At 36.2% G+C, this 8,362-nt stretch overlaps 1 non-coding gene across 2 annotated transcripts; it reads left to right on the top strand.

Annotated features, from left to right (window-relative positions):
• Nucleotides 1–321: 321 nt before the first annotated feature.
• LOC101310337 lies at nucleotides 322–3,868 on the top strand. 2 transcript variants are annotated; one of them, XR_185086.1, is made up of 5 exons: nucleotides 322–739; nucleotides 1,219–1,355; nucleotides 2,058–2,130; nucleotides 2,208–2,264; nucleotides 3,469–3,863. It is a non-coding gene; the product is annotated as an uncharacterized LOC101310337 (transcript). The 2 variants fall into 2 exon arrangements; XR_185085.1 differs by lacking the exon at nucleotides 2,058–2,130 and having other exon boundaries at nucleotides 3,469–3,868.
• Nucleotides 3,869–8,362: the final 4,494 nt, after the last annotated feature.

Genomic DNA, 8,362 nt, shown 5'->3' on the forward strand with positions numbered 1-8,362 from the left:
GAAACCCCTATATATTATAAATGTTTATATTACATGTTTACTTGATTTCATTATTTGATTATATTTATTAGATATGATTTTTAACACAATATTTCCAACAGAATCTTCTCAGTGAGATGATGCACCTGTGTTTCTGCCTTACAGTGATTAGATATTTTGTTGATCATGTAATTTGTGATTTCTCTGTAACTGTATGTCTCTGTCGAGCATCCATTGTTGACTGATCTCTCTGCTAATGAATTTCCCTTGTTGACTGCTTTCTATTTGCAAATGAGAGACTTGGGTTGATGGATATATGAGAGGGGAACGTCTGCTGTGTATGCAGTACATGGAGTACTAACCATGTCTGGGTGTTGTCTGGCTGACGACGTCAACACACAATGAGGCAGTCAAATTAGAAATTTTTTCCTCTGATATGAAGCACTCGCACTTGGCGCGTCTCGCGTGTGTGTAATCGTCATCTCACATTCTCACCTAATCCACCTGACCATGGAGGACATCAGGCAAACAGAGAGAGTTCGGGTTTGGGTTTAGGGTTGAGATAATATCCTCTCTCTCAGTTCGGGTTCGATCCGGTCTGTGCGGCAGCGACGTTTTCATATCGGCTCTACATTCGTTTCAGGCGCCTTTCGCATCGAGTTCAATTTACGGGATCGAAGGCCGAGTTGAGTCGGTGGTGTTGGAAGGAGCGAAGAAAGAATGCGACTATATTGAATCGAAGTTTCTGATTCGATTTCAGGTATTGATACTGTATAAAGGATTTTTAGTGTCTAATTTGCTTGTTAAGGATTGATTGGGTTAAACGTCTAAAGGGATGAGTCACCCAGACATCCTCCTATTATGTGAATGTGGTCTGGGTTAGATTTAACGAATTCCATTTCTTTCTGGCAAGATTTCAATCAAGATTTTTCTACTTTTGATGAAACTCTTAACATGCTTGAAATGGATAGTTCCTTAATCATAAACTAACCTTTAACCTTGTATATTTGATTCTAGCTAGCACTATATCCTAAATCATTTTGTTCCTTCAATGCTCATGGGTTTGGTTGTTTGTGAAAATTTATACACAGGGCTTGGAGTATGGTTAGCTTCTGTTTACTTGAAGCTATGTGTATCAGTTTATAAACTGATTTCTCTCTATCTTCTTGTTTCGGTATTTTCTCCCAAATATGATAAAGCTTCCGGAAGTCATTGGTTTCTTGGTCTTGCTATACACAGGTTGCTGCTGATTACAAGGAGGTTCCTTATACCCCAGATGTTATGAAACGGAGAAGAATGCAGGCAGATGCACTTCCAGCTGTATTTGAAACATATTTTCACATATTGAAGCACACAATGCAGTCATCAACTATCAGGTTTATAGGGCATCATTTTTCATGAACTTCTAATCTGTCTTGTCCTATGAGTCTGGTTTAGCTTAAAATTTTAGTTAGAGAAAGAAAGAGAGGATTTGTATATTGAGGTGTCTTCAATTCCCAGAATTGTTTTTAGGTTCCATATTTAGGCAAATCAAACGTTTGGGGGAACCACTCTAGTCTATTGGTTATGTAAAGGCGGTTTATTTGTTGCCATTTGGTTACCATGTAAGCCAAGAAGTTGTGGATACATCTGTAATCTGCACAACTGTTCAATGATTTGTTTTTTATTTCTTTCTTTTTTGATGTCCATTTTGTGTATTCTATATAGATATAGGATATTTGAAGAAAGCTTACAAAGACAAGCATACATAAGCTCTGAGACTTAATAGGCTATGGATGACATGGTTTCTAGAAAAGTTGATAGGCTATTCACTAAATCTAGTAGGCAATAAAGAAGCTTGGTATCTAATTCTGCCAAAATATAATCATTCTGCCCAAATATTATCATCATTTACCTTGTCATCCGACATTCTATCTTGTTGAAGAAATTTATGTTCATTTCTATACTTCCAATGTATCAGACCTTTTCAGTCTTGTGACAGCGTAATTCTTGTAAATGCATACACTCGAATGGTTGTTTATGCTCAAACAGGCTTCTTTATGGATACCTCAAATGTATGTGTTGTTTGGATCAACTAGGCATTCAAAGTTTGGTGGATGAAGAGTTCTGAAATCGGAGTCTGTCTGGAGCAATTTATATTTGTTCTTTCTGGTAGTCTACATCTGCAGATTTTTTGTATATATCAGATTTCAAATACATTCACTAATTTCATGTATTTTGTTACTCAGATCTGAAGCAAATCTTGGTGTATCAACCGGTGCTATGGACTGTGGACTAACAGCAGGGTTAGTACGTAATAGTGCTCACTTGCTGTAATAGTTGTCATCTTGTCATTTGTTTTGTTATTTGGTCTACCTTTTATAGGCTCTTTCTCCTGGCATTGGATAGATGTACCTCTCTATATATCATCCAGTGTAGCTTTTCAGTCTTGCTTAAGCATCTGTCTTTTAGTCTGGTCCAATACACAAATGTTGTGCATGAAGAATGACATTCTTGGTCGTTGGTTTGAAACCTTTTAACCCAGAAAAAGTTCTTACCGGTACTTCATTGAATCATCACTTCCCTTGATGATTTTTCACCGTATCAATTAAACAGCTAGAATCTTTACTGAGTCTTCAAAATACACCTTCTCAGTTCATGCATGTCCTTTGGTTCTGTCTTGTTTGGTCCCTAAATTGCACAAGAAAATTGATTATTGGCTGATGGATCTATTGGCTCTCTAGTTGATTTCATTTAATTATTAAACAAGCACTGCTTTTTGTATTACCAGTAATTCATTGATTGGTTGTGTTACATGGAGACTTTCATTGGATATCCTATATGTAGTGATATGTTTGTTCAACAAAAAGTCTTACTGGATTCATTACATGTCTTTAAATGTGTGTCGTCTCAGTTTATTTTCATGCTCAGTTTTTGAATTCCAGGAATGATTGTTGCATGTTATTTTTATCGCAATAGTCATAATTCTAATTTTTGGCGGTAGAAAATGTTGTAATAGGTGTAAGACTATACCTGCACAATTACTTCTCTGTGTTGTTCATTTCTATTTTGTGCTGTGTATTAAGTTGATCCTTGCATCATGATGTTACTAGTTATGTTTAAGACTAATAAAATTGGTTCTTCCCTAACTTTATACCTTTTATATGTCTGTAGTTTGTACCATTTGGCTGTACTTGTTTGAAATTGCTTCTTGAAGTTTGCTGCAATTTGTAGAGTTTTACGCTCAGTTTTGGTTGGTAGGTGTAGTTTGCTGAAAGAATATTTAGTTTCAGTTCTATCTGCTGAAGTTAAAAAGTTTAGCATGGAAATTACGAAATGAAGTACTGATTATTTAGTTTCAGAACTTGCTGGGTTGTTTTTATTTTGCGTAGGTGGTGTTTTTTGTTGTAGTATGACCTGAGTTATTTCCTTTTACTGAAAAACACGTGTGAAATTTTGTCTATTTACATATAGTCTACGTGGTTACTGCTAACTCATAGTTTGATGTAGATTCTATCAAAGATGGAGATAAAGAAGCTCTTCAACCACTTCAATAACTCAGAGTATGCAGGTTGTGAAAGTTTAAATTGGATGCCTTGAATCCAAAATCTAGTGAAGATTGAAGAGAATCATTCCCTTAACTCAAAATTTAGTGAACATATTTTCCCTTCACTGAAGTGCCTCATCACTCAAGCATTCCCTCCCGGCAGCTCCAGCATGGGTTGACATGAAATCAGTATTGCGCAAACAGCAGCCGACACGGGATAAGGCAAAGCTCTCTCGTTCTTCATAGCAGTATTAGTCTATGATTGTTCCTTTTTTTGTTAGTAGTACAGTTTAGCTATAGCATATTCCAAATTGGCTTCAAGCCTTTTGATTTTGATGATATAAATAAAAAGCCTTTGATTTTGATTTTGGTGTTTTCCTCAATAGATGTTCCTTGTATATCGATTAATCTAATGTAGCATCACTAATCCATAAACAACAGATATCACCCGAGCGTTACCCAAAAATTGTGATTTTTTAACGCTTGTCATATTTCACTATTCCTATCACATCCTATTTTACAAGATTTTCAAAAATTTTGTTTTCTCGGTGCAATTAGTTCACAAAGATATACATTTACATATAACCTACAACACAAGAAAACTTTGTATCAGGTTTATATTTCACTTTGGTGATTACATCCTACAGCTGTGTTCCATACACATCCAATTTAAGAAGCTGAAAAAGATGGTGTTTTTCCTGTTTGCTCAAAAATCGTCTCGGCCGAGATTAGGGCCGAGGGCCTGAGAGCAATCGTCCTTCAAAATTTGCGCAGGTGTGCCAACTCGCGGCCTGTTGGCCAAGCGAGGTTTTTGATAAATATTTTGCGCTTGATCTGACTTCTCCCAAGTGATTGTAGGCCGAGGAAGGAACCGTCTCGGCCGTTGGGTTCTCTTGCCTTTGTTGTAAAGACTTTCGGCGTTTTCACCGATGTTGCTCATGTTTTTTTGTGATTTTTGTATAAGTTTGCGAGAAATAAAGTGCGAAAAGTAAAAGAACAAGAATTTAAAAACGAAAATTTAAATTGCATGAAACGTAAATTGCATGAAGTAATTGCGATAAATTAAAGTGCATGAATTTAAAGACGCGGAAGAGAAATTGCATGAAAGTAAAGTGCGGAATGTAAAGAAAGTGATAAAGTGTAGAAGGTAAAGAAAACGATGAAAATAAGAAGAAAACTATGCTAGAACATGGATAAAAAGATTGATATTGTAGAGAATTCGTAGAGAATTTGATAGAGTTTGTATTGAAGTGTTGTTTGTGTTGGTCGAGGACCTTTTACAATGAGGCTGAGGGTCGAATATATACAAGTATAAACACAAAAATTAAGGAAGGAGAAAACAATTAAATAAAATAAATATTTCGGTCTTAATGACCGAATCAAAGATATGCTCCGTATTGTTTTCTCCTTAATCACACGTTTATTTCTTTCTTCTTGCGGCTTCGTTGGAATTGATTGTCTCTTGATTATGAAATATTGTCATCAATGCCTTCAAACGCAATTACATCTCGGTTATTTCCTTCCTCGATTATATATCGGCAATTATGATAAATCGCCGTCATTTCCTTCCTCGATTGTATATCGGCAATTATGATAAATCGCCATTATTTCCTTCCTTTTTATATATCGGAAATTATGAGAAATCACTGTTATTGTCTTCCTTTTTAATTTCTTCTCCATAGGTTAATATCTAATAGAATTTTATTATGAAATTCTATTGAGATATTGCTAATAAAGCACCAAAGTTTCCTTATCTATCGGCCAAGATTTCAAGGGCCGATTTACCAAAAATGGGTGCAAACATTTCCATAGCAGGCTGAAAAACATGATCAATGATTATCACAAGGAATTGGTAACTGTCTATGCATGAGATAAATATAAAAGTATATCATACTCACATTCCAAGCAAATTATACATATAAATTCGATATACATTCATATTATTGATAAAATCTTGCAAATAGTTCTAGCACATCAATTGTTAACTTTCCATCTATTAACAAAATGTGAAGAGAAAGATACATTAGCACCAAAAGTCTTGTGGTGTGAATCTACACAAAACCACCAAAAAAGGTGTTGGCGAATGTGGATCATTTCCTAATCCACATTCAATTTGTCATTCTTGTAGCAGATGCTAGTGTTAACCTGTTGAGTCTGCATAAAGCCAACAAACAAATTCATCCATCATCAGCAAAACCCTTTCCATTTCTAATCTAAACATCCATCAATGAGTCTGACCAATAGCTACCTACCAATAGTGTTATCAACCATGTAGGCTGGGTAAGTAACACCTCCTCTGACATGGCTCTTGTAATCCCTCATTCCAAAGAAAGCATGAAGCAAACCTCACCTCTAGTCAATTCTACAAGCGTCTTGCTAACCATAGTTCTAGTCACTTTCCTTTACAGACCCAGATGTAGCTGAAAGCAACCCATCATTGATCTTTCAATTTCTTGAAAGCAGTTTCATTCTCCATAAACTTCACTGCTGGAGCCACTGCCCACACAACCAATAAAAATCCATACAATTTACAGTAAAATGAAAAGTGACAGACTTTCCAAGTCCAAATTGAACAACAGCTACTCTGTTTTACTAAAATCCCAAATGCTCTAAACACATCAAACTGACCAGTGACTACAACTTTACATTCAACTCAACTATATAAACAAAACAAACCCAGAAAAACATCCTCTGAACTTGTGACAAGTATATGATGACAGATGACAGTTTACATGATTATTGAATGTAGTGAAGCAGCCACTAGGCTCCTGGCTGTATTAGTAATGCATGTAAGACTCAAACAGAAAAACAGTCTATACAACTATGAGGTAACCTTAGGTCCAAAATCTAAACAGCATGCTGCTATTTTCTGTACAGAAAAACAAAATTAAGTAATTAGCCGATCATTTTGACTGTGGAAATGTATTAAAGAAAACATGTACATGCTTTAAGCTTGACTGCTGGACATACCAAGTTGATCCAGCTTGTTTGCAAGTTTTGCTCTTTCCTATGTCCTTTAGAATCACAACAAAGTAGTTAAGCATATCATGGTAGCATCGTTTCCGCTGAAGTATTGGCACATATTACATACAAAACACTAGCAAACACAACCAAGAGCAAAGATTTATAGCTTAATCACTGATCACATCTACAAATCTAGACATTCTACAAAAACCCAGGAGAACATAATGTTCTACCTCGCATGTGAACTCACTCATCATTCACATATTTTGCTGAATAGAGCCCAATTGAAATCAGCAGCTTCAATAAAATGATCAACTAATTATAATATCACAATTCTCTAGTCTCTAATTATCAACACTTAAACCTCCACTAAATATTGCCTTAGTTGTCAAAATGTCAAACCTGACACTAAGCTTAAGATCGATAAACCCAATTTCCAGTTGATTCCCACCACCCAATTCAACCACCTCTGAATCCTTCGTCAATTACCATCTAATCATTTTTACTATAAATTCTATAACAAGTAAATAATCTGAGCAATCAAACTTGAAGAAGAAAGATTGTAAGCACCTGGATCATGGACTTTCCGAGAATCGGAACCAGAGGTTTTACTGACCGTCGCTGCCGCCCCAGCCGTTCCATGACCGACTCGTACTCTCTAAACCCAGATGACCCCCTCATAGTTCAGCAGATACCGCCGTCCTCTCGATATTATTTGATGTCCTCCGATCTGTCTTCGCCGATTCCACCTCAAAAATATACATGATCGGTCTTAATCCAGAATCTACTAATCTTCTTCCACACACCTCTCTTCTGTTTATTAATGAAGTTACCACCCTCCGTTTCGTCGATCGCGGAGGGAAGAGTTACCGAATCACGCACCTCACGCGTTAACGGGGATGACGGGGAAGTAATTTACATGCGCCAATCATTGATTGACACGTACTCCAGACAAACAAAGTACTCAGAGTACTGCGAACATTCCAGAACTCACCTACCCACATGAGAATCGGTAAACAAGCCAAAAAGACAAGATACATAACTATTACTTTCAGCTCCAAATTCATTGATCATACCAGCAGCATAGCGAAGTGTAATATGCCAACGAAGTCTGTAGTTATATATGAATTCTGCTAATGCTCAATATACTGTCGTGTTGATTGTGAATACTTATCACAGCGTTTTTCGATTCGCTGAGAAAAATGTTATTATAGTGTGACATGAGCGTGGGACACCAGCGTCGTAGCTTTATATGAATGTAAGAATTCATATAAGGGATTCGTATATACACCCGTCTTTTCTGCCTTAATGATGTAGCTATAAGCCGCCATTATGGTGTAACGTGGGTCGTGGGACGCAAGCATAGTAGCCTTGTATGCATTTCTATTTTTTCCTAAGAATTCATATAAGGAGTATGACGTGTGTAAATACGTAATTATATACTGTAGCATGAGAGGCTCTTTTTTTTATTATAAAGTTTTAGAGACTAGCGGAGCTAGTCACGTATTTGCCAGTTTATGAGTTAAAAACTTTTGAGCTTGTCGCTTGCAGCATAGCTTTTTTATAGAAATTAAATGGGGAAAGCATAAATATTTTTTTTATTTGCTCATTTCTTTTAAATTTATTTTTGTCCACTCACTCTAACGTTTTAAAATATTTTCCCCTGAGCCCTTCGTTTTTAAATGCTCCGTCTACAGAATTTAGATTGGTACTAGTATGAGGCGAGGCATAGTTACCAACATCACCACCACTTTTCACCAGTAGGTTACATGTTTAACCTACCAGTATATTTTTCTTGTTTCTTCTAGTTTTAGTAGCTCTGATTACCTTAGGGGTATTGTATAATTTTCGGTTGTATGTTAAGACTCCTGAATATATTTTAGAAATATTTGG

This window comes from Fragaria vesca, linkage group LG6 (assembly GCF_000184155.1).
Source record: "Fragaria vesca subsp. vesca linkage group LG6, FraVesHawaii_1.0, whole genome shotgun sequence".
Lineage (NCBI taxonomy): Eukaryota > Viridiplantae > Streptophyta > Magnoliopsida > Rosales > Rosaceae > Fragaria > Fragaria vesca.